The sequence below is a fragment of the Oncorhynchus gorbuscha genome, linkage group LG01 (assembly GCF_021184085.1).
Source record: "Oncorhynchus gorbuscha isolate QuinsamMale2020 ecotype Even-year linkage group LG01, OgorEven_v1.0, whole genome shotgun sequence".
Lineage (NCBI taxonomy): Eukaryota > Metazoa > Chordata > Actinopteri > Salmoniformes > Salmonidae > Oncorhynchus > Oncorhynchus gorbuscha.
In genome coordinates this window covers 93,945,760-93,973,122 of record NC_060173.1, presented here as the reverse complement: position 1 = coordinate 93,973,122, position 27,363 = coordinate 93,945,760, and the positions used below count along the sequence as shown (strand labels likewise).

Sequence of the window (27,363 nt, the reverse complement as noted above, 5' to 3'; positions counted from 1 at the left end):
AGTATAATGGGATAACCACCCAGTCAGCATTATAATGGGATAACCACCCAGTCAGCATTATAATGGGATAACCACCCAGTCAGCATTATAATGGGATAACCACCCAGTCAGCATTATAATGGGATAGCCACCCAGTCAGCAGTATAATGGGATAACCACCCAGTCAGCTGTATCATGGGATAACCACCCAGTCAGCTGTATAATGGGATAACCACCCAGTCAGCAGTATAATGGGATAACCACCCAGTAAGTAGTATAATGGGATGACCACCCAGTCAGCATTATAATGGGATAACCACCCAGTCAGCTGTATAATGGGATAACCACCCAGTCAGCTGTATAATGGGATAACCACCCAGTCAGCATTATAACGGGATAACCACCCAGTCAGCATTATAATGGGATAACCACCCAGTCAGCATTATAATGGGATAACCACCCAGTCAGCTGTATCATGGGATAACCACCCAGTCAGCATTATAATGGGATAACCACCCAGTCAGCTGTATAATGGGATAACCACCCAGTCAGCATTATAATGGGATAACCACCCAGTCAGCTGTATCATGGGATAACCACCCAGTCAGCTGTATAATGGGACAACCACCCAGTCAGCATTATAATGGGATAACCACCCAGTAAGCAGTATAATGGGATAACCACCCAGTAAGCAGTATAATGGGATAACCACCCAGTAAGCATTATAATGGGATAGCCACCCAGTCAGCAGTATAATGGGATAACCACCCAGTCAGCAGTATAATGGGATAACCACCCAGTCAGCATTATAAGGTGATAACCACCCAGTCAGCATTATAATGGGATAACCACCCAGTCAGCATTATAATGGGATAACCAAACAGTCAGCTGTATAATGGGATAACCACCCAGTCAGCATTATAATGGGATAACCACCCAGTCAGCATTATAATGGGATAACCACCCAGTCAGCTGTATAATGGGATAACCACCCAGTCAGCTGTATAATGGGATAACCACCCAGTCAGCATTATAACGGGATAACCACCCAGTCAGCATTATAATGGGATAACCACCCAGTCAGCTGTATCATGGGATAACCACCCAGTCAGCTGTATAATGGGATAACCACCCAGTCAGCATTATAATGGGATAACCACCCAGTAAGCAGTATAATGGGATAACCACCCAGTAAGCAGTATAATGGGATAACCACCCAGTAAGCAGTATAATGGGATAACCACCCAGTAAGCATTATAATGGGATAGCCACCCAGTAAGCAGTATAATGGGATAACCACCCAGTAAGCAGTATAATGGGATAACCACCCAGTAAGCAGTATAATGGGATAACCACCCAGTAAGCATTATAATGGGATAGCCACCCAGTCAGCAGTATAATGGGATAACCACCCAGTCAGCAGTATAATGGGATAACCACCCAGTCAGCATTATAATGGGATAACCACCCAGTCAGCATTATAATGGGATAACCACCCAGTCAGCATTATAATGGGATAACCACCCAGTCAGCATTATAATGGGATAGCCACCCAGTCAGCAGTATAATGGGATAACCACCCAGTCAGCATTATAATGGGATAACCACCCAGTCAGCTGTATCATGGGATAACCACCCAGTCAGCTGTATAATGGGACAACCACCCAGTCAGCATTATAATGGGATAACCACCCAGTAAGCAGTATAATGGGATAACCACCCAGTAAGCAGTATAATGGGATAACCACCCAGTAAGCATTATAATGGGATAGCCACCCAGTCAGCAGTATAATGGGATAACCACCCAGTCAGCAGTATAATGGGATAACCACCCAGTCAGCATTATAAGGTGATAACCACCCAGTCAGCATTATAATGGGATAACCACCCAGTCAGCATTATAATGGGATAACCAAACAGTCAGCTGTATAATGGGATAACCACCCAGTCAGCATTATAATGGGATAACCACCCAGTCAGCATTATAATGGGATAACCACCCAGTCAGCTGTATAATGGGATAACCACCCAGTCAGCTGTATAATGGGATAACCACCCAGTCAGCATTATAACGGGATAACCACCCAGTCAGCATTATAATGGGATAACCACCCAGTCAGCTGTATCATGGGATAACCACCCAGTCAGCTGTATAATGGGATAACCACCCAGTCAGCATTATAATGGGATAACCACCCAGTAAGCAGTATAATGGGATAACCACCCAGTAAGCAGTATAATGGGATAACCACCCAGTAAGCATTATAATGGGATAGCCACCCAGTAAGCAGTATAATGGGATAACCACCCAGTAAGCAGTATAATGGGATAACCACCCAGTAAGCAGTATAATGGGATAACCACCCAGTAAGCATTATAATGGGATAGCCACCCAGTCAGCAGTATAATGGGATAACCACCCAGTCAGCAGTATAATGGGATAACCACCCAGTCAGCATTATAATGGGATAACCACCCAGTCAGCATTATAATGGGATAACCACCCAGTCAGCATTATAATGGGATAACCACCCAGTCAGCATTATAATGGGATAGCCACCCAGTCAGCAGTATAATGGGATAACCACCCAGTCAGCTGTATCATGGGATAACCACCCAGTCAGCTGTATAATGGGATAACCACCCAGTCAGCAGTATAATGGGATAACCACCCAGTAAGTAGTATAATGGGATAACCACCCAGTCAGCTGTATCATGGGATAACCACCCAGTCAGCTGTATAATGGGACAACCACCCAGTCAGCATTATAATGGGATAACCACCCAGTAAGCAGTATAATGGGATAACCACCCAGTAAGCAGTATAATGGGATAACCACCCAGTGAGCAGTATAATGGGATAACCACCCAGTAAGCATTATAATGGGATAACCACCCAGTCAGCTGTATAATGGGATAACCACCCAGTCAGCATTATAATGGGATAACCACCCAGTCAGCATTATAATGGGATAACCACCCAGTCAGCTGTATAATGGGATAACCACCCAGTCAGCATTATAATGGGATAACCACCCAGTCAGCTGTATCATGGGATAACCACCCAGTCAGCTGTATAATGGGACAACCACCCAGTCAGCATTATAATGGGATAACCACCCAGTAAGCACTATAATGGGATAACCACCCAGTAAGCAGTATAATGGGTTCTGGGCCCGTATCCACAAAACATCTCAGTCCTATGAGTTCTGGGCCCGTATCCACAAAACATCTCAGTCCTATGAGTTCTGGGCCCGTATCCACAAAGCATCTCAGTCCTATGAGTTCTGGGCCCGTATCCACAAAACATCTCAGTCCTATGAGTTCTGGGCCCGTATCCACAAAGCATCTCAGTCCTATGAGTTCTGGGCCCGTATCCACAAAGCATCTCAGTCCTATGAGTTCTGGGCCCGTATCCACAAAGCATCTCAGTCCTATGAGTTCTGGGCCCGTATCCACAAAGCATCTCAGTCCTATGAGTTCTGGACCCGTATCCACAAAACATCTCAGTCTTATGAGTTCTGGGCCCGTATCCACAAAACATCTCAGTCTTATGAGTTCTGGGCCCGTATCCACAAAACATCTCACTCCTATGAGTTCTGGGCCCGTATCCACAAAGCATCTCATAGTAGTGAGTGATTATCTAGGATATGTCTATATAATCTTATTCATTATGATCTAAAAGGCTAAACTGATCCTAGATCAGCACTTCTACTCTGCGATGCTTTGTGGATATGGGCCGTGATCTCTGTGAAGACTAAATAAGTATGCCAGACAGTGTAGTATCAGATAATGGTGATAATATCAGGTCTATCTCTGAATAACTCCTCATCTGTGTTATGTTCCACACACAAAGCAGAGCTGGCCACAGGCCCATACTTGATACTTCTACATCAGACCTCAGACCCTCACATCCCCAGGATCCACAGGATCCCCGGCCAACTGATCCAAGTGTTACATGATGGAGAAGAGAGAGAGAGAGAGAGAGAGAGAGAGAGAGAGAGAGAGAGAGAGAGAGAGAGAGAGAGAGAGAGAGAGGAGAGAGAGAGAGAGAGAGAGAGAGAGAGAGAGAGAGAGAGAGAGAGAGAGAGAGAGAGAGAGAGAGAGAGAGAGAGAGAGAGAGAGAGAGAGAGAGAGAGAGAGAGAGAGAGAGAGAGAGAGAGAGAGAGAGAGAGAGAGAGAGAGAGAGAGAGAGAGAGAGAGAGGAGAGAGAGAGAGAGAGAGAGAGAGAGAGAGAGAGAGAGAGAGAGAGAGAGAGAGAGAGAGAGAAAGAGAGAGAGAGAGACAACCAGGCAGAGCTGTCAGTGACTGAGGGGTTGTTGTGGACAAGTGCATCCATTCAGCAGGCCTGTTAGCACTAATTATATTGGTAACACTATCCCTGTCTGCTGCTCTCAAGACCTGGCCATGATAGAATACCTAGTCCCATGGCGAAGGCACACACACATGTACACACACCATTGTCCACATCCTCATCCTTGTGTGCTAGTGTCAGTCATATGATATGACAGGTAATGTGTAAAGCTCCATTGTCCAGCTGTATGGAAGACTGTGGAGCATCAGTGACATAATTAGCAGAATCGCTAGAGGCCCAGGTCACACAATACCTCATCTAATATTAATTAGTCTGCTGATTGTCTCCTTTAATCTGGGGTGCAGGTACTCACAAACACACACACAGACACACAGACACACAACACACACACACAGCACACGCACACGCACACGCACACACACACACACACACACACACACACACACACACACACACACACACACACACACACACACACACACACACACACACACACACACACAGGGGTTTTTAGTAAACAGAGCTGAAACAGAGTGCGGACTAAACAAATGATTTCCTGCTTCAGAGACCTACTCCCTCCAGTCTACAAGGTCACAGCGACTTTTAGCCGCTTTCCATCCTTTCCTTCCTTCCTTCCCTCCTTCCTTCCTTCCTTCCTACCCCCCCCCCTTAAATTGCCTCACATAGACAGATTGGATCAGTGTTCCTGTGGGAGACGGACTACTCAGAGTTAGAGATGGAAGGAGTTTCTGAAGGAGGTAAGGAGGGAGGGAGGGTGAGACAGGGAGGGAGGGCGACCTCCACCCCTCCCCCACCATGTTCCCTGACTGTTGTGTGGTGGCTATATAAGCACGGTAATGTGTACTGAACACTGGGGACTGTTTACTCTACCAAACATGTGTTTCCTGCCTGCTACAATGCTGCTACTATAGACCCAAACCCTTTACTCCTTTCCTCTCCTCTCCTCTCCGCTCCTCTCCTCTCTTTTGTTATTCAAATCAGCTCTGATCAGATCGCTTAATTAGGCAGAGGAGTGCCAGGGTTACACACACACACACACACACACACACACACACACACACACACACACACACACACACACACACACACACACACACACACACACACACACACACACACACACACACACACACACACACACACACACACACCAACATACACGAACACAAACACATACACACACACACACAAAAACACACGAACACACTCCAACTGTGCTGCGGTGCATCTGAAGAGGCTTTTTGAGAGCGGTAGGTAGGGGATGAATAGAGCTGGATTGAGGGCCTCTTCAGTGCCATTACCCTGCAGTTAACAACACAAACACCAATCTGCCCCAACACAGCTCACACACTGCCTCAACACAGCTCACACACTACAGCTAACACACTGCCTCAACACAGCTCACACACACTGCCTCAACACAGCTCACACACTACAGCTTAAACACTGCCTCAACACAGCTCACACACTGCCTCAACACAGCTCACACACACTGCCTCAACATAGCTCACACACTACAGCTTAAACACTGCCTCAACACAGCTCACACACACTGTCTCAACACAGCTCACACACACTGCCTCAATACAGCTCACACACACTGCCTCAACATAGCTCACACACTACAGCTTAAACACTGCCTCAACACAGCTCACACACACTGCCTCAACACAGCTCACACACACTGCCTCAACACAGCTCACACACTACAGCTTAAACACTGCCTCAACACAGCTCACACACACTGTCTCAACACAGCTCACACACACTGCCTCAACATAGCTCACACACTACAGCTTAAACACTGCCTCAACACAGCTCACATACACTGCCTCAACACAGCTCACACACACTGCCTCAACATAGCTCACACACTACAGCTTAAACACTGCCTCAACACAGCTCACACACACTGCCTCAACACAGCTCACACACACTGCCTCAACACAGCTCACACACTGCCTCAACACAGCTCACACACACTGTCTCAACACAGCTCACACACACTGCCTCAATACAGCTCACACACTACAGCTTAAACACTGCCTCAACACAGCTCACACACACTGTCTCAACACAGCTCACACACACTGCCTCAACACAGCTCACACACTACCTCAAAACAGCTCACACACAACAGCTAACACATTGCCTCAACACAGCTCACACACTACAGCTAACACACTGCCTCAACACAGTTCACACACTACAGCTAACACACTACCTTAACACAGCTCATACACTACAGCTAACACACACTGCCTCTCGACAGCTAACTCTGCCTCTGTGAGCTAGTGTAAAATTGGAAGTACACTCCCAATTTCTAACTCACTTTCTAACCCTCTCACTGCAATGACAACTGTGTTTCAGGCAGGCTGTGTTTCAGGCAGGCTGTGTTTCAGGCGGGCTGCGTTTCAGGCAGGCTGTGTTTCAGGCAGGCTGCGTTTCAACAGTCGTGGCTGCCATAAGCACACACACACAGACACATACGCAGATGTAGACACACACGCACACACAAACACACACACAGTCGTGGTTCATCAGAGCAGCACCTCACGCACACCCCCAGGGCTCCCTCCCTGACCCCTCGTTCCAGAGGATGAAGAAAAGATCAATTCATTTAATCAACTCATCAAAGGCTTATTAGAATTTGTGCTGAGTCGCAGGGCCGCTGAGATCCCAACATCACCCCTAGGTGAGGAGAGAGGGCGTGTGGGGGAGGGGAGGATTTTGGTTTGAGGGTGAATGAAGAGGGTGAGTGAGAGTGAGTGTAAAGCTGTTTCCTGCATTGATAACAATAAATGTTGTTGAGGCCTCCCATGGAATGCCTGGCTCGGGCACCACAGTCTCTCTGCTCTGCAGGCTCTATAGCCACAGCTGGCTCTTTGTGGAAAGCTATAAAACTGAGACATGGTAAATATGCCAACCTCTCTCTCTCACACACAACAAACACACACCCACACACCCACAGGCATGGACCATCTCCTTGCCGCATCCACAGAGGATGCAATAACCTTTTCCCACATCCTCCACTTTAGCCAGGTCACTGAGAGAATCCAGGACATCATGCTGCCTACACACACACACACACACACACACACACACACACACACACACACACACACACACACACACACACACACACACACACACACACACACACACACACACACACACACACACACACACACACACACACACACACACACACACACACACACACACACACACACACACAGCAGGTCATTGAGAAAATCCAGGACATTGCCACTCTGGAACCCTCAAGCTTCCAGTCTGCTGCCTCCAACCACCCAGAGAGACAGAATTAAACAAGAAGAAGAAGGGAACATTAAAGGAGAGGAAGAGGGGGATGAGGTGTCTGAGGACAACTAAGCCTATTAACATAATGTCTAAAGCCTGTCTATATCTCTCTTTCTTTCTCCCTCTCGCTGTCTGTCTGTCAGTCTCTCCATCTTTCTTTCTCCCAGCCTCTTTCTGTGTCCATCTCATTCGGTCTTGGGTCTCTGTCTCATTCCCTCAGTGACTAGTGGACCCACCACAGTTTCACATCTCATGCTGATAAATCTATGTGTTGGACAGATGACGGTGGGGGGGATGGGGGATACCCCGAACACATACACACACCAGCCATAAACCCCATTCCATCCCTATTCTCCTCTTCCCAAGTCTATTGTAGAGAGGTGAATGCCTGTGTCCGGGATGCAGTGATGATAACTACACCCCCGAGACACACAGAGACAGAGAGAGAGAGGGGTAGAGACAGATCCTGCGTGATTTACTGCCAGCCTGTCTTTGTGTTCCTGTGTGGGAACATTGGCCATTTGTGGCCATATGGCCGTTTCCACGACTACTATTGAGGCTACAGATTTCTGATGCGCCTTAGGGACAGAGGGATTCACAGAGAAAGATCAGCCAACAGCCAATAGTCTGTTCTCTGTTTATCTCCCTCAGGACAGAGAGAGAAGAGAAATGGGACAGACCGAGAGAATAGTATTTAGACTCCTCATGCATCATTAAACATACAGTAGGGTTGGCATGTATGTGGCATGTTTGTGCAGACATGTGTAGCCCCGGTAGAGGGGAGGTTTGGTGACCAGTGCCAGTGACAGGGAGGGAAGGAAGCGTCCTCTTTAAGACTGGGCAAAAATAGGTCAGCTAGAACAACACACACACACACACACACACACACACACACACACACACACACACACACACACACACACACACACACACACACACACACACACACACACACACACACACACACACACACACACACACACACACACACACACACACACACACACACACACACACAATGTGGGTTCTGTAGCTCAGTTGGTAGAGCATGGCGCTTGTAACGCCAGGGTAGTGGGTTCGATCCCCGGGACCACCCATACGTAGAATGTATGCACACATGACTGTAAGTCGCTTTGGATAAAAGCGTCTGCTAAATGGCATATATTATATTATTATTATATTATTATATTATAGAGTATGCTTTCCCAGTCCTCTACTGCCATATGCCACCTCACTGGAGGCCTGAAATCTAAAGCAACATGGCGGACTGTGAAACAGAGTTTCCTCAGACACAGGCAGGGGCTGGGAGTTGAGGGTCGGGGGCAGTAGCAGGGTGTATGTGTATGTGTGTGTGAGATAGTTAGATTCCCTAGGCAGGTGTCTCAGCAGTGATCCAGGCCTTACACCTCTAAATCACTCCTCTTCTGACACATACTCTACAGGGCGTCGCTCCATGTGTTACGGCTGGGCCCCATTCATCTAATCTAAGTGTGTCTGAGATTGTCTGTGTGTGTGCTGTCAGAGAGACAGAGCAGCGCAGGTGAAGTACAGATAGACAATGTAGATGGGCCCAGACATCGTGCATAGTCAGTCAACACATCAAGAATCTCACCTGACCTGGGCCTCACCCTTCCTCACCCACTCCTCACCCTTTCCTCACTCCTCAGCCACTCCTCACCCTTTCCTCACTCCTCACCCTTTCCTCACTCCTCACCCTTCCTCACCCACTCCTCACCCTTTCCTCACTCCTCACCCTTTCCTCACCCCTCACCCATTCCTCACCCCTCACCCATTCCTCACCCCTCACCCATTCCTCACCAGCTCCTCACCCCTCACCCATTCCTCACCAGCTCCTCGCCCTTTCCTCACCCATTCCTCACCAGCTCCTCACCCCTTCCTCACCCCTCACCCTTCCCTCACCACTTCCTCACCCCTTCCTCACCCCTCACCCTTTCCTCACCAGCTCCTCACCCATTCCTCACCAGCTCCTCACTCCTTCCTCACCCCTCACCCTTTCCTCACCAGCTCCTCACCCTTTCCTCGCTCCTCACCCTTTCCTCACCCACTTCTCACCCTTTCCTCACCCATTCCTCACCCTTTCCTCACCAGCTCATCATCCCTTCCCCTCACCCATTCCTCACCCCTCACCCATTCCTCACCAGCTCCTCACCCCTCACCCATTCCTCACCAGCTCCTCGCCCTTTCCTCACCCATTCCTCACCAGCTCCTCACCCCTCACCCTTTCCTCACCACTTCCTCACCCCTCACCCTTTCCTCACCCATTCCTCACCAGCTCCTCACCCCTTCCTCACCCCTCACCCTTTCCTCACCCTTTCCTCACCCCTCACCCTTTCCTCACCAGCTCCTCACCCATTCCTCACCACTTCCTCACCCCTTCCTCACCCCTCACCCCTTCCGCACCAGCTCCTCACCCCTTCCTCACCCCTCACCCATTCCTCACCAGCTCCTCACCCCTTCCTCACCCCTCACCCTTTCCTCACCAGCTCCTCACCCTTTCCTCACTCCTCACCCTTTCCTCACCCACTTCTCACCCTTTCCTCACCCATTCCTCACCCTTTCCTCACCAGCTCCTCACCCCTCACCCATTCCTCACCAGCTCCTCACCCCTCACCCATTCCTCACCAGCTCCTCACCCATTCCTCACCAGCTCCTCACCCCTTCCTCACCCCTCACCCTTTCCTCACCACTTCCTCACCCCTTCCTCACCCCTCACCCTTTCCTCACCAGCTCCTCACCCATTCCTCACCAGCTCCTCACCCCTTCCTCACCCCTCACCCTTTCCTCACCAGCTCCTCACCCTTTCCTCACCCCTCACCCTTTCCTCACCAGCTCCTCACCCCTTCCTCACCCATTCCTCACCACTTCCTCACCCCTTCCTCACCAGCTCCTCGCCCTTTCCTCACCCATTCCTCACCAGCTCCCCACCCCTTCCTCACCCCTCACCACTTCCTCACCCCTTCCTCACCCCTCACCCATTCCTCACCAGCTCCTCACCCCTCACCCTTTCCTCACCAGCTCCTCACCTTTTCCTCACTCCTCACCCTTTCCTCACCCACTTCTCACCCACTTCTCACCCTTTCCTCACCCATTCCTCACCCTTTCTTCACCAGCTCATCATCCCTTCCCCTCACCCATTCCTCACCCCTCACCCATTCCTCACCAGCTCCTCACCCCTCACCCATTCCTCACCAGCTCCTCACCCTTTCCTCACCAGCTCCTCACCCCTCACCAGCTCCTCACCCCTCACCCTTTCCTCACCAGCTCCTCACCCATTCCTCACCCCTCACCCATTCCTCACCCCTCACCCTTTCCTCACCCATTCCTCACCCCTCACCCTTTCCTCACCCCTCACCCACTGCTGCTTCCCGGTTGATCTTCACACATATATGCAACATGGATGCACACATAGGAACTCACTCATAAATTGTGACATCCATACATTCCCCCACAGTATACCCAGCCCCAGTGTACGTGTACAGTGTTACATGAGGTGTTTACACTATTCTGATGACAAAAACACACAAGCAGACAGACCTCTGCTCTTCAGTAAGTCTACTTCTGTGAGTGTAGGCTAGTGCTGAGCGATTAACCAACATTGAGGCTATTTCTTTGGTTTTTCCAACAACTGATGTTGATTCAGTTATTTGAATTCCATTTGGTTTGTTTGTTTTCAGTGAGCTGAATGCGCACATTGCACATTTTCTCTAGAGATAAATCAGATCAAGCCCGAACTGTGCGATGTAGTAAGGAGTTGTAGTTTCCAACAGGCCAATATTCTACATAGTTTAGTGCAGAAAAAGTGAAAATTAAATACAATGACCACAATCCATTGCACGCCTACTTGTCTGGTCTGTGTGTTTCGTTTATGCCTGCTATCTTATGTTAGTGTGGGGCAGACATGGAGATGGAGAAGAGACAGAAGAATGTGTGATGGAGAGGGACAGAGAGCCGTTGCTTCGCCAGGTATCTCTACCTGAAAATACATGATCTAAGTGATGGATAGTTGGTATTCAACAGTCATAATTAAAGTATGCCTTATTTACTTTGAAAAATTAATAAAATAGAGCTTTTGTCAGACAGCAGCTCTACAGTGATTAGACTTGGAATGAAATAATAATCATAATCATAATCAAATAGAACAAATGTAATATACACAGCAACTGATTTATTTGATTAAAGTAAAGTCATGTGAATAAGTGATGTTTAATAGCAGCCATGGGCAGTCACTGCCATCATGGGACTTGTAACTTGTAGTCACTGCCATCATGGGACTTGTATTAATTTACTTGTATGGTGTTACAGCATTCAACCCACATAATGCATTCAACCCACATAAGTGCATTTAAGGTTTTTAAAACAGAAATCGAAAAGGAGCCATTAATCACCAAATGCCCACTACTATTACTGCCCCTCTCCCTCTCATCCCCAGATACTGTGGCTCCATTCACTAGTGTTTCAGAATCATTGAGACAGAGGGATGGAGAGAGGTACAATACAGAATGGGGTTCACTCCAACATTCATTGTAACCACTACTAAACCAACACTATGGCTGAAAGCTGACAGGGAGAGAGAATAGAGAGAGGATAGAGAGAGAATATTGAGAGGAAAGAGAGAGAATAGAGAGAGGAAAGAGAGAGAGAGAATAGAGAGAGGAAACAGAGAGGAAAGAGAGAGGAAAGAGAGAGGAAACAGAGAGGAAAGAGAGAGAATATTGAGAGGAAAGTGAGAGAATAGAGAGAGGAAAGAGAGAGAGAATATAGAGAGGAAAGAGAGTGAGAATAGAGAGAGGAAACCGAGAGGAAAGAGAGAGGAAAGAGAGAGAGAATAGGGAGAGAGGAAAGAGAGAGAGGGGAAACAGAGAGGAAAGAGAGAGGAAAGAGAGAGAGAATAGAGAGAGGAAACAAAGAGAATATAGAGAGGAAAGAGAGAGAGAATAGAGAGAGGAAAGAGAGAGAGAATATAGAGAGGAAAGAGAGTGAGAATAGAGAGAGAATAGAGAGAGAGAATAGGGAGAGAGGAAAGAGAGAGAATAGAGAGAGGAAAGACAGAGAATAGAGAGAGGAAAGAGAGAGAGAATAGGGAGAGAGGAAACCGAGAGGAAAGAGAGAGAATAGAGAGAGGAAACAGAGAGAGAATAGGGAGAGAGGAAAGCGAGAGGAAAGAGAGCAATAATAGAGAGAGGAAACAGAGAGGAAAGAGAGAGAGAATAGAGAGAGGAAACAGAGAGCGAATAGGGAGAGGAAACAGAGAGAATAGGGAGAGAGGAAAGCGAGAGGAAATAGAGAGAGGAAACAGAGAGGAAAGAGAGTGAATAGAGAGAGGAAAGAGAGAGAGAATAGAGAGAGGAAACAGAGAGGAACGAGAGAAGAAAGGCAGAGAGAATAAAGAGAGGAAACAGAGAGGAAAGAGAGAGAGAATAGAGAGAGGAAAGAGAGAGAGAACAGGGAGAGAGGAAAGAGAGAGAATAGAGAGAGGAAACAGAGGGGAAAGAGAGAGGAAAGAGAGAGAGAATAGAGAGAGGAAACAGAGAGAGAATAGGGAGAGAGGAAAGAGAGCGAGAATAGAGAGAGGAAAGAGAGAGAGAATAGGGAGAGAGGAAAGAGAGAGGAAAGAGAGGAAACAGAGAGGAAAGAGAGAGGAAAGAGAGAGAATAGGGAGAGAGGAAAGAGAGAGAGGAAATAGAGAGAACAGAGAGAGGAAAAAGAAAGAGAATAGAGAGAGGAATCAGAGAGGAAAGAGAGAAGAAAGAGAGAGTGAATAGGGAGAGAGAAAAGAGAGAGAGGAAAGAGGGAGAATATAGAGGAAACAGAGAGAATAGAGAGAAGAAAGGGAGAGAGAATAAAGAGAGGAAACAGAGTTGAAAGAGAGAGGAAAGAGAGAGAGAATAGGGAGAGAGGAAAGAGAGAGAGGAAAGAGAGAGAATAGAGAGAGGAAAGAGAGAGAGAATAGAGAGAGGAAAGAGAGAAGAAAGGGAGAGGGAATAAAGAGAGGAAACAGAAAGGAAAGAGAGAGGAAAGAGAGGAAACAGAAAGGAAAGAGAGAGGAAAGAGAGAGAGAATAAAGAGAGGAAACAGGGAGGAAAGAGAGAGGAAATTGAGAGAGAATAGGGAGAGAGGAAAGAGGGAGATAATAGAGAGAGGAAAGAGAGAGGAAAGAGAGAGAGAGAATAGAGAGAGGAAACAGAGGAAAGAGAGAAGAAAGAGAGAGGAAAGAGAGAGAGAATAGGGAGAGAGGAAAGAGGGAGGAAAGAGAGAGAGAATAGAGAGAGGAAAGGGAGAGAGAATAGAGAGAGAATAGAGAGAGTAAAGAGAGAGAGAATAATAATAATAATAATAATATATGCCATTTAGCAGACGCTTTTATCCAAAGCGACTTACAGTCATGTGTGCATACATTCTACGTATGGGTGGTCCCGGGGATCGAACCCACTACCCTGGCGTTACAAGCGCCATACTCTACCAACTGAGCTACAGAAGGACCACAGAAGGACCACAGAGAATAGGAGAGAGGACCGAGAGGACCGAGATCAGTAGTCTTTACAGGGAGAGAATGGGACCTCTTCATAAGTGGATGTATGGTCTGGAAACAGGCGAAAAGACATCTGAAGAGAGGGCACACACCCACCCACACACACACACACACACACATGAACATACACACGCATGAACATACACACACATGAACATACACACATGAACATACACACACATGAACATACACACACACACACAAACACACACACACACGAACGAACATACACACACATTAACATACACACACAAACATACACACACATGAACATACACACACATGAACACACACACACACACACACACGTGTGCGGTCCCCCTGGTGGCCCCTTGTAATGACAGAATGAAAGGCTGTCTGACAGATGGACTGGCCTTCATCACGTTTAATCAGCTACGTCCTGCAATAGTGATGAACATCCCTTTCACTTGGAGAGAAAGGACAGAGTGTGAGGAAAAGAAGAGGGAGGACGGAGAGAGAGAGGAAGAGAAGAGGGAGGACAGAGAGAGGGAGGAAAAGAAGAGGGAGGACAGAGAGGGAGGAAGAGAAGAGGGAGGACAGAGAGAGGGAGGAAAAGAAGAGGGAGGACAGAGAGGGAGGAACAGAAGAGGGAGGACAGAGAGAGGGAGGAAGAGAAGAGGGAGGACAGAGAGAGGGAGGAAAAGAAGAGGGTGGACAGCGAGAGAGAGGAAGAGAAGAGGGAGGACAGAGAGAGGGAGGAAGAGAAGAGGGAGGACAGAGAGAGGGAGGAAAAGAAGAGGGTGGACAGCGAGAGAGAGGAAGAGAAGAGGGAGGACAGAGAGAGAGAGAGGGGAAGAGAAGAGGGAGGACAGAGAGAGGGAGGACAGAGAGAGGGTGGAAAATAAGAGGGAGGACAGAGAGAGGGAGGAAAGGAAGAGGGAGGACAGAGAGAGAGAGAGGAGGAGGAGAAGAGGGAGGACAGGGATAGGGAGGAAGAGAAGAGGGAGGACAGAGAGGGAGGAAGAGAAGAGGGAGGACAGAGAGGGAGGAAGAGAAGAGGGAGGCCAGAGAGGGAGGAAGAGAAGAGGGAGGATAGAGAGAGAGGGAAAGAGGGAGGACAGAGAGAGGGAGGAAGAGAAGAGGGAGGATAGAGAGAGGGAGGATGAGAAGAGGGAGGATAGAGAGAGAGGGAAAGAGGGAGGACAGAGAGAGGGAGGAAGAGAAGAGCGAGGACAGAGAGAGAGGAAAAGAAGAGGGAGGACAGAGAGAGGGAGGAAAAAATAGGGAGGACAGAGAGAGGGAGGAAGAGAAGAGAAGAGGGAGGACAGGGAGAGTGGGGGAAATAAGAGGGAGGACAGTGAGAGGGAGGAAGAGAAGAGGGAGGACAGAGAGAGGGAGGAAGAGAAGAGCGAGGACCGAGAGAGAGGAAAAGAAGAGGGAGGACAGAGAGAGGGAGGAAAAAATAGGGAGGACAGAGAGAGGGAGGAAGAGAAGAGAAGAGGGAGGACAGAGAGAGGGAGGAAGAGAAGAGGGAGGACAGAGAGAGGGTGGAAAATGAGAGGGAGGACAGGGAGAGGGAGGAAAAGAAGAGGGAGGACAGAGAGAGAGAGGAGGAGGAGAAGAGGGAGGACAGGGATAGGGAGGAAGAGAAGTGGGAGGACAGAGAGAGGGAGGAAGAGAAGAGGGAGGACAGAGAGGGAGGAAGAGAAGAGGGAGGCCAGAGAGAGGGAGGAAGAGAAGAGGGAGGATAGAGAGAGAAGAAAAGAAGAGGGAGGACAGAGAGAGGGAGGAAGAGAAGAGGGAGGAGGAGAAGAGGGAGGAGCAGAAGAGGGAGGATAGAGGAAAATGAGAGGGAGGACAGGGAGAGGGAGGAAAAGAAGAGGGAAAGAGAGAGGAGAGAAGAGGGACAGAGGGAGGAAGAGAAGAGGGAGGACAGAGGGAGGAAGGAAGACAGAGAAGAAGAGAGAAGAGGGAGGAGAGAAAGAAGAGGAAGAGAGAGAGGAAGAGAAGAGGGAGGACAGAGAGGGAGGAAGAGAAGAGGGAGGAGGAGAAGAGGGAGGAGCAGAAGAGGGAGGATAGAGAGAGAGGAAAGAGGGAGGACAGAGAGAGGGAGGAAGAGAAGAGGGAGGACAGAGAGGGAGGAAGAGGAGGAGAGAGAGGGAGGAAGAGAAGAGGGAGGACAAAGAGGGAGGACAGAGAGAGGGAGGAAGAGAAGAGGGAGGACAGAGAGAGAGGAAAAGAAGAGGGAGGACAGAGAGAGGGAGGAAGAGAAGAGGAAGGACAGGGAGAGAGGAAAAGAAGAGGGAGGACAGAGAGAGGGAGGAAAAGAAGAGGGAGGACAGAGAGAGTGAGGAAAAAAGAGGGAGGACAGAGAGAGAGAGGAAAAAAGAGGGAGGACAGAAAGGGAGTAAAAGAAGAGGGAGGAAAAGATAAAGAGAGAGGCCACAAAAAGACTGAACTTCTTTAAGAGGCTCCTCTGTCCTCCACTCGTTACCTGTATTAATGGCACCTGTTTGAACTTGTTATCAGTATAAAAGACATCTGTCCACAACCTCAAACAGTCACACTCCAAACTCCACTACGGCCAAGACCAAAGAGCTGTCAAAGGACACCAGAAACAACATTGTAGACCTGCACCAGGCTGGGAACACTGAATCTGCAATAGGTAAGCAGCTTGGTTTGAAGAAATCAACTGTGGGAGCAATTATTACATACAAGACCACTGATAATCTCCCTCGATCTGGGGCTCCATGCAAGATCTCACCCTGTGGGGTCAAAATGATCACAAGAACAGTGAGCAAAAATCCCAGAACCACATGGGGGGTTATAACAAAGAGATAAACTTTTGTTATTGACCAAATACTTATTTTCCACCATAATTTGCAAATATGGGCTGTGGGCTGTTGGGTTAGAGGCTAGCAGGAGGCTGGAAGATTGATGGGCTGTGGGCTGTTGGGTTAGAGACTAGAGGCTAGCAGGAGGCTGGAGGGTTGATGGGCTGTGGGCTGTGGGCTGTTGGGTTAGAGGCTAGCAGGAGGCTGGAGGGTTGATGGGCTGTGGGCTGTTGGGTTAGAGGCTAGCAGGAGGCTGTAAGGTTGATGGGCTGTTGGGTTAGAGGCTAGAGTCTAGCAGGAGGCTGGAGAGTTGATGGGCTGTGGGCTGTTGGGTTAGAGGCTAGAGGCTAGCAGGAGGCTGGAGGGTTGATGGGCTGTGGGCTGTTGGGTTAGAGGCTAGAGGCTAGCAGGAGGCTGGAGGGTTGATGGGCCGTGGGCTGTTGGGTTAGAGGCTAGAGGTTGGCAGGAGGCTGGAGGGTTGATGGGCTGTGGGCTGTTGGGTTAGAGGCTAGTAGGAGGCTGGAGGGTTGATGGGCTGTGGGCTGTTGGGTTAGAGGCTAGCAGGAGGCTGGAAGATTGATGGGCTGTGGGCTGTTGGGTTAGAGGCTAGAGGCTAGCAGGAGGCTGGAGGGTTGATGGGCTGTGAGCTGTTGGGTTAGAGGCTAGAGTCTAGCAGGAGGCTGGAGGGTTGATGGGCTGTGGGCTGTTGGGTTAGAGGCTATAGGCTAGCAGGAGTCTGGAGGGTTGATGGGCTGTGGGCTGTTGGGTTAGAGTCTAGAGGCTAGCAGGAGTCTGGAGGGTTGATGGGCTGTGGGCTGTTGGGTTAGAGGCTAGTAGGGAGGACAGTGGAGCTGTGGACAATACCATTACAGTCAAGTTGAACACTGGATGAAAGCATGGGGCAACTGGAATGTCCCCTACTGAGTCCACACATGGTGATTCACTCTGGCCCTACTGTGTGCAAAACACACACATGCACACATACACGCACACGCACACATGCACACACACACACACACACACACAGACTAAAAAACACGCACACACACAAACCCCCTACTGCACCCCTGCCAGACGGACAATGAGAGAGAGGGGCCTCCCTTTGGTGGAGAACCACAGAACCAAAGAACCGTGTCAGAGAACATTGTGCTTCCTGAACCTGGAAGAACCCAACGAGAACAGCCTACACAGTCCAACAGTAGAACTATAGAGTAAGGCAAACAGGCCACTGGCTGTAGATGTCCCAGTTCAGTAACAGAGCTATATGATACACACTCCAATGTGGAGGTCAGAACTGCTCTGCTTCTCCCTCAACAGGACAACTGGAGTGCTATGGTTTGGTATGTTCCATATGGCATAACAGTCTCCCTCCTTTCTCCCTTCCAGTTTTTCCCGGTTTACCCCCTCTTTCCCCATTTCCCATAACTCCTGTTCTCGTGCCAGTGTGACTATTCTCCTCTCGTTAGTGTTTTTATAGGGCCATAAATAGACTGGTAAATGAATGGGTCCAGCGTGGCTGATGGAGGAGAGGAGGCATGGAGGGAAGGAGGGAAGGAGAAGAGGAGGGGTGAAGTGATAGATGGCATCATTACCACACTGCACATCTCACTTAGCAGAACTGTTGGCTTTGGAGGCTTTCTGCTTTTCTATTGAAGTATTCCTGGCTTACCCCTTACCTTAACCATACATACAGTAATACACACACACACAAAGAGGGAGGGATAATCATAATTAGCTCAATTAGTTATTGTTCAGACACCTGCAGACGATTATTTGCTGTGCGTCAGTAAAAAGAGAACAGAAGAGTGTTGGTGATCATCACATCACAGCAACACTGTTCTCAACAATTAGAGAGATTTAGAAAGGGATTTAGAAAGGGATTTCGAAAGGTATTAAACACACCTGATGCTATTCTCTCTCACTGTGCTGACCTCCGACCTGGATACTGCAGGCCATGCATATCAACACACACAGATTAAAACACACATGATTGTGTGCACACTGTCAACCACACAGGCCATAGTCGAGGACACAGACTCAGATTGGACATGTGTTTGTCATTTAGCAGACGCTCTTATCCAGATCAACATACAGCAGTGAGTGCAGACATTCACTATTTTTCATTTGATTGATATTATTTTCTGGTCCCCAGTGGGAATCAAACCCACAACCCTGGCGTTGCAAGCGCCATGCTCTACCAACTGAGCTACACGGGCAGAAAGACAGACAGACAGAAAGACACATACATACATTATAAGAGAAACATATTCACACACATCCCTCTCAGCATTGCAAATCGGCAGTGATCATCTCATGGCATTAACTTGTCAGACGGAGCAGAGGCAGACTAAAACTGACAGATGAGATGATATTCATTCCAGAATAAAACAGTAATCAAAAGAGCCAAGCAACCATGACTAATGCATGACATTGTAATTAACACCTTATTTTGCCTATAATTATATGCAGGGCTAGCTACTGTGTGTGTGTGTGTGTGTGTGTGTGTGTGTGTGTGTGTGTGTGTGTGTGTGTGTGTGTGTGTGTGTGTGTGTGTGTGTGTGTGTGTGTGTGTGTGTGTGTGTGTGTGTGTGTGTGTGTGTGTGTGTGTGTGTGTGTGTGTGTGTGTGTGTGTGTGTGTGTGTGTGTGTGTGTGTGTGTGTGTGTGTGTGTGTGTGTGTGTCAGTCAGACATCAGCATGGTAAGAAAATGCAGATGACAGTTAGCAGCCTGTAACCTTTCAGGTCCTATTTAAATGTAAATCAATGGATTAATTGGAGCTCCCCCTCGTTGTCACTACAAGCTACACCAATTACTCTGTCAACGAGCTGTCGCCATCACAACGCAATCTGACATGAGACAAGAACACACACACACTGCGATAGGTACACTCAGTTTTAGTGGGAAGAGAAGACATGTTAGACCTGTGTGTGACCTATACTTCCATCCTCTTTAACAGACGCCTCCCACCTGGACTTGAACAGGCTGAGAAGAGGGGGATTAAAAAGTAGAGATTCAAATGTATCTGGCTGATTGAAGAATTCATCTTGTTGGCCATCCTCCCTGGAATTTGGTTCTCCCTGTCTGCCCCCACACCCTCAGTGTGTGTGTGTGTGTGTGTGTGTGTGTGTGTGTGTGTGTGTGTGTGTGTGTGTGTGTGTGTGTGTGTGTGTGTGTGTGTGTGTGTGTGTGTGTGTGTGTGTGTGTGTGTGTGTGTGTGTGTGTGTGTGTGTGTGTGTGTGTGTGTGTGTCGTACGGAGCCATCTTACATACAGTGTCCGCTGTAAAAGGTCAGTGCTCATCTGTGCAGCAATTCAACCTTTAAAGGTTGGCTCCCTCTTTAAGTGACAGACACTTTACAGCCCAGAGACAGATAGAGAGGGGGGCGGGCTAGAGAGAGAGTATAGTGAGCATAGAGAGAGGATAGAGAGAGGATAGATTTCAGGGTCAGTCGTGGGGTGGATAGTCACAAAGACAGAGCTGCTGTGAAGAGCCATGTCACAGCATTGTCCTCTAAGTACAGGAGAGATGCAGAGGTGGAAGGAGGGAAGGACGGAGGAAGAGATGAAGGGAGGAAGGAAGTAGGTAGAGATGGAAGGAGGGAAGGAAGGAGGGAGAGATGAAGGGAGGAAGGAAGGAGGGAGAGATGGAAGGAGGGAAGGAAGAAGGGAGGGAAGGAGGGAGAGATGAAGGGAGGAAGAGGATGACTGAATAGGGAGGGATGAAGGGAGGAAGAGGATGACTGAATAGGGATGGATGAAGGGAGGAAGAGGATGACTGAATAGGGAGAGATGAAGGGAGGAAGAGGATGACTGAATAGGGAGGGATGAAGGGAGGAAGAGGATGACTGAATAGGGAGGGATGAAGGGAGGAAGCGGATGACTGAATAGGGAGGGATGAAGGGAGGAAGAGGATGACTGAATAGGGAGGGATGAAGGGAGGAAGAGGATGACTGAATAGGGAGGGATGAAGGGAGGAAGAGGATGACTGAATAGGGAGGGATGAAGGGAGGAAGAGGATGACTGAATAGGGAGGGATGCCATGGGGTCTGTGGAACAGCTTCATTCTGCAGAAGCACTACCAGGAAGTAGATCTAAAATCAACACAAAATCAACATTAGAAGACCTCTAGTCCAGGGTTATATTCATCACCTCTAGTCCAGGGTTATATTCATCAGCTCTAGTCCAGGGTTATATTCATCACCTCTAGTCCAGGGTTATATTCATCACCTCCCGTCCAGGGTTATATTCATCACCTCTAGTCCAGGGTTATATTCATCACCTCCCGTCCAGGGTTATATTCATCACCTCTAGTCCAGGGTTATATTCATCACCTCTCGTCCAGGGTTATAAATGACTTAAATGTAAATGTAAATATTCATCACCTCTCGTCCAGGGTTATGTTCACAACCTCTAGTCCAGGGTTATGTTCACAACCTCTAGTCCATGGTTATTTTCATCACCTCTCGTCCAGGGTTATGTTCACAACCTCTAGTCCAGGGTTAAGTTCATCACCTCTCGTCCAGGGTTATATTCATCACCTCTAGTCCAGGGTTATATTCATCACCTCTAGTCCAGGGTTATGTTCATCACCTCTAGTCCAGGGTTATGTTCATGACCTCTAGTCCAGGGTTATGTTCATCACCTATAGTTCAGGGTTATGTTCATGACCTCTAGTCCAAGGTTATGTTCATCACCTCTAGTCCAGGGTTATGTTCACAACCTCTAGTCCAGGGTTATGTTCATCACCTCTCGTCCAGGGTTATGTTCATCACCTCTCATCCAGGGTTATGTTCATCACCTCTAGTCCACGGTTATGTTCATAACCTCTAGTCCAGGGTTATGTTCATGACCTCTAGTCCAGGGTTATGTTCAACACCTCTAATCCATGGTTATGTCCATCACCTCTAGTCCAGGGTTATGTTCATGACCTCTAGTCCAGGGTTATGTTCACAACCTCTAGTCCAGGGTTATGTTCATCACCTCTCGTCCAGGGTTATGTTCACAACCTCTAGTCCAGGGTTATGTTCACAACCTCTAGTCCAGGGTTATGTCCATCACCTCTAGTCCAGGGTTATGTTCATGACATCTAGTCCAGGGTTATGTTCACAACCTCTAGTCCAGGGTTATGTTCATGACCTCTAGTCCAGGGTTATGTTCACAATCTCTAGTCCGGGGTTATGTTCATAACCTCTAGTCCAGGGTTATGTTCATGACCTCTAGTCCAGGGTTATGTTCATCACCTCTAATCCATGGTTATGTCCATCACCTCTAGTCCAGGGTTATGTTCATGACCTCTAGTCCAGGGTTATGTTCATGACCTCTAGTCCAGGGTTATGTTCATGACCTCTAGTGCAGGGTTATGTTCACAACCTCTAGTCCAGGGTTATGTTCATAACCTCTAGTCCAGCGTTATGTTCACAACCTCTATTCCAGGGTTATGTTCATAACCTCTTGTCCAGGGTTATGTTCATGACCTCTAGTCCAGGGTTATGTTCATAACCTCTAGTCCAGGGTTATGTTTGGGACCTCTAGTCCAGGGTTATGTTCACAACCTCTAGTCCAGGGTTATGTTCACGACCTCTAGTCCAGGGTTATGTTCACAATCTCTAGTCCGGGGTTATGTTCATAACCTCTAGTCCAGGGTTATGTTCATAACCTCTAGTCCAGGGTTATGTTCATGACCTCTAGTCCAGGGTTATGTGCATGACCTCTAGTCCAGGGTTATGTTCATGACCTCTAGTCCAGGGTTATGTTCATGACCTCTAGTCTGGGGTTATGTTCATAACCTCTAGTCCAGGGTTATGTTCATGATCTCTAGTCCAGGGTTATGTTCATGACCTATAGTACAGGGTTATGTTCACGACCTCTAGTCCAGGGTTATGTTCATGACCTCTAGTACAGGGTTATGTTCATGACCTCTAGTCCAGGGTTATGCTCATGACCTCTAGTACAGGGTTATGTTCATCACCTCTAGCCCAGGGTTATGTTCATGACCTCTAGTCCAGGGTTATGTTCATGACCTCTAGTCCAGGGTTATGTTCATAACCTCTAGTCCAGGGTTATGTTCATGACCTCTAGTCCAGGGTTATGTTCATAACCTCTAGTCCAGGGTTATGTTCACAATCTCTAGTCCAGGGTTATGTTCATCACCTCTAGTCCAGGGTTATGTTCACAACCTCTAGTCCAGGGTTATGTTCACGACCTCTAGTCCAGGGTTATGTTCACGACCTCTAGTCCAGGGTTATGCTCATGACCTCTAGTCCAGGGTTATGTTCATCACCTCTAGCCCAGGGTTATGTTCATGACCTCTAGTCCAGGGTTATGTTCATGATCTCTAGTCCAGGGTTATGTTCATGACCTCTAGTCCAGGGTTATGTTCATAACCTCTAGTCCAGGGTTATGTTCACAATCTCTAGTCCAGGGTTATGTTCATCACCTCTAGTCCAGGGTTATGTTCACAACCTCTAGTCCAGGGTTATGTTCACCATCTCTAGTCCAGGGTTATGTTCATCACCTCTAGTCCAGGGTTATGTTCACAACCTCTTGTCCAGGGTTATGTTCACGACCTCTAGTCCAGGCTTATGTTCGGGACCTCTAGTCCATGGTTATGTTCGGGACCTCTAGTCCAGAGTTATGTTCACAACCTCTAGTCCAGGGTTATGTTCATGACAGGGTTATGTTCACCTCTATTCCAGGGTTATGTTCATAACCTCTTGTCCAGGGTTATGTTCATGACCTCTAGTCCAGGGTTATGTTCATGATCTCTAGTCCAGGGTTATGTTCATGACCTCTAGTACAGGGTTATGTTCATGACCTCTAGTCCAGGGTTATGTTCATGACCTCTAGTCCAGGGTTATGTTCACGACCTCTAGTCCAGGGTTATGCTCATGACCTCTAGTCCAGGGTTATGTTCATCACCTCTAGCCCAGGGTTATGTTCATGACCTCTAGTCCAGGGTTATGTTCATGACCTCTAGTCCAGGGTTATGTTCATGACCTCTAGTCCAGGGTTATGTTCATAACCTCTAGTCCAGGGTTATGTTTGGGACCTCTAGTCCAGGGTTATGTTCACAACCTCTAGTCCAGGGTTATGTTCACGACCTCTAGTCCAGGGTTATGTTCACGATCTCTAGTCCGGGGTTATGTTCATAACCTCTAGTCCAGGGTTATGTTCATGACCTCTAGTCCAGGGTTATGTTCATCACCTCTAATCCAGGGTTATGTCCATCACCTCTAGTCCAGGGTTATGTTCATGACCTCTAGTCCAGGGTTATGTGCATGTCCTCTAGTCCAGGGTTATGTTCATGACCTCTAGTCCGGGGTTATGTTCATAACCTCTAGTCCAGGGTTATGTTCATGATCTCTAGTCCAGGGTTATGTTCACGACCTCTAGTCCAGGGTTATGTTCATGACCTCTAGTACAGGGTTATGTTCATGACCTCTAGTCCAGGGTTATGCTCATGACCTCTAGTCCAGGGTTATGTTCATCACCTCTAATCCATGGTTATGTCCATCACCTCTAGTCCAGGGTTATGTTCATGACCTCTAGTCCAGGGTTATGTTCATGTCCTCTAGTCCAGGGTTATGTTCATGACCTCTAGTCCAGGGTTATGTTCATAACCTCTAGTCCAGGGTTATGTTCATGATCTCTAGTCCAGGGTTATGTTCACGACCTCTAGTCCAGGGTTATGTTCATGACCTCTAGTCCAGGGTTATGTTCATAACCTCTAGTCCAGGGTTATGTTCATGACCTCTAGTCCAGGGTTATGTTCATCACCTCTAATCCATGGTTATGTCCATCACCTCTAGTCCAGGGTTATGTTCATGACCTCTAGTCCAGGGTTATGTTCATGACCTCTAGTCCAGGGTTATGTTCATGACCTCTAGTGCAGGGTTATGTTCACAACCTCTAGTCCAGGGTTATGTTCATAACCTCTAGTCCAGGGTTATGTTCACAACCTCTATTCCAGGGTTATGTTCATAACCTCTTGTCCAGGGTTATGTTCATGACCTCTAGTCCAGGGTTATGTTCATAACCTCTAGTCCAGGGTTATGTTTGGGACCTCTAGTCCAGGGTTATGTTCACAACCTCTAGTCCAGGGTTATGTTCACGACCTCTAGTCCAGGGTTATGTTCACAATCTCTAGTCCAGGGTTATGTTCATAACCTCTAGTCCAGGGTTATGTTCATAACCTCTAGTCCAGGGTTATGTTCATGACCTCTAGTCCAGGGTTATGTGCATGACCTCTAGTCCAGGGTTATGTTCATGACCTCTAGTCCAGGGTTATGTTCATGACCTCTAGTCCGGGGTTATGTTCATAACCTCTAGTCCAGGGTTATGTTCATGATCTCTAGTCCAGGGTTATGTTCATGACCTATAGTACAGGGTTATGTTCACGACCTCTAGTCCAGGGTTATGTTCATGACCTCTAGTACAGGGTTATGTTCATGACCTCTAGTCCAGGGTTATGCTCATGACCTCTAGTACAGGGTTATGTTCATCACCTCTAGCCCAGGGTTATGTTCATGACCTCTAGTCCAGGGTTATGTTCATGACCTCTAGTCCAGGGTTATGTTCATAACCTCTAGTCCAGGGTTATGTTCACAATCTCTAGTCCAGGGTTATGTTCATCAGCTCTAGTCCAGGGTTATATTCATCACCTCTAGTCCAGGGTTATATTCATCACCTCTAGTCCAGGGTTATATTCATCACCTCTAGTCCAGGGTTATATTCATCACCTCTAGTCCAGGGTTATATTCATCACCTCTAGTCCAGGGTTATATTCATCACCTCTAGTCCAGGGTTATATTCATCACCTCTCGTCCAGGGTTATAAATGACTTAAATGTAAATGTAAATATTCATCACCTCTCGTCCAGGGTTATGTTCACAACCTCTAGTCCAGGGTTATGTTCACAACCTCTAGTCCAGGGTTATTTTCATCACCTCTCGTCCAGGGTTATGTTCACAACCTCTAGTCCAGGGTTATGTTCATCACCTCTCGTCCAGGGTTATATTCATCACCTCTAGTCCAGGGTTATATTCATCACCTCTAGTCCAGGGTTATGTTCATCACCTCTAGTCCAGGGTTATGTTCATGACCTCTAGTCCAGGGTTATGTTCATCACCTATAGTTCAGGGTTATGTTCATGACCTCTAGTCCAAGGTTATGTTCATCACCTCTAGTCCAGGGTTATGTTCACAACCTCTAGTCCAGGGTTATGTTCATCACCTCTCGTCCAGGGTTATGTTCATCACCTCTCATCCAGGGTTATGTTCATCACCTCTAGTCCACGGTTATGTTCATAACCTCTAGTCCAGGGTTATGTTCATGACCTCTAGTCCAGGGTTATGTTCAACAGTCCCTCTAATCCATGGTTATGTCCATCACCTCTAGTCCAGGGTTATGTTCATGACCTCTAGTCCAGGGTTATGTTCACAACCTCTAGTCCAGGGTTATGTTCATCACCTCTAGTCCAGGGTTATGTTCACAACCTCTAGTCCAGGGTTATGTTCACAACCTCTAGTCCAGGGTTATGTTCATCACCTCTAGTCCAGGGTTATGTTCATGACATCTAGTCCAGGGTTATGTTCACAACCTCTAGTCCAGGGTTATGTTCATGACCTCTAGTCCAGGGTTATGTTCACAACCTCTAGTCCAGGGTTATGTTCATAACCTCTAGTCCAGGGTTATGTTCATGACCTCTAGTCCAGGGTTATGTTCACAACCTCTAGTCCAGGGTTATGTTCATAACCTCTAGTCCAGGGTTATGTTCACAACCTCTATTCCAGGGTTATGTTCATAACCTCTTGTCCAGGGTTATGTTCATGACCTCTAGTCCAGGGTTATGTTCATGACCTCTAGTCCAGGGTTATGTTTGGGACCTCTAGTCCAGGGTTATGTTCACAACCTCTAGTCCAGGGTTATGTTCACGACCTCTAGTCCAGGGTTATGTTCAGTCCAATCTCTAGTCCAGGGTTATGTTCATAACCTCTAGTCCAGGGTTATGTTCATGACCTCTAGTCCAGGGTTATGTTCATGACCTCTAGTCCAGGGTTATGTTCATGACCTCTAGTCCAGGGTTATGTTCATGACCTCTAGTCCAGGGTTATGTTCATGACCTCTAGTCCAGGGTTATGTTCATAACCTCTAGTCCATGGTTATGTCCATCACCTCTAGTCCAGGGTTATGTTCATGACCTATAGTACAGGGTTATGTTCACGACCTCTAGTCCAGGGTTATGTTCATGACCTCTAGTACAGGGTTATGTTCATGACCTCTAGTCCAGGGTTATGCTCATGACCTCTAGTACAGGGTTATGTTCATCACCTCTAGCCCAGGGTTATGTTCATGACCTCTAGTCCAGGGTTATGTTCATGACCT

General features: G+C 47.8%; 1 protein-coding gene and 1 non-coding gene across 4 annotated transcripts in view; both read right to left on the bottom strand.

Moving 5' to 3' along the window:
* epha3 (eph receptor A3) overlaps positions 1-27,363 on the bottom strand; it is a 186,956-nt gene that overhangs the window by 98,505 nt on the left and 61,088 nt on the right. The window lies entirely within an intron of this gene.
* On the bottom strand, positions 19,125-19,197 carry trnaa-ugc. The gene has a single exon. It is a non-coding gene; the product is annotated as a tRNA-Ala (tRNA).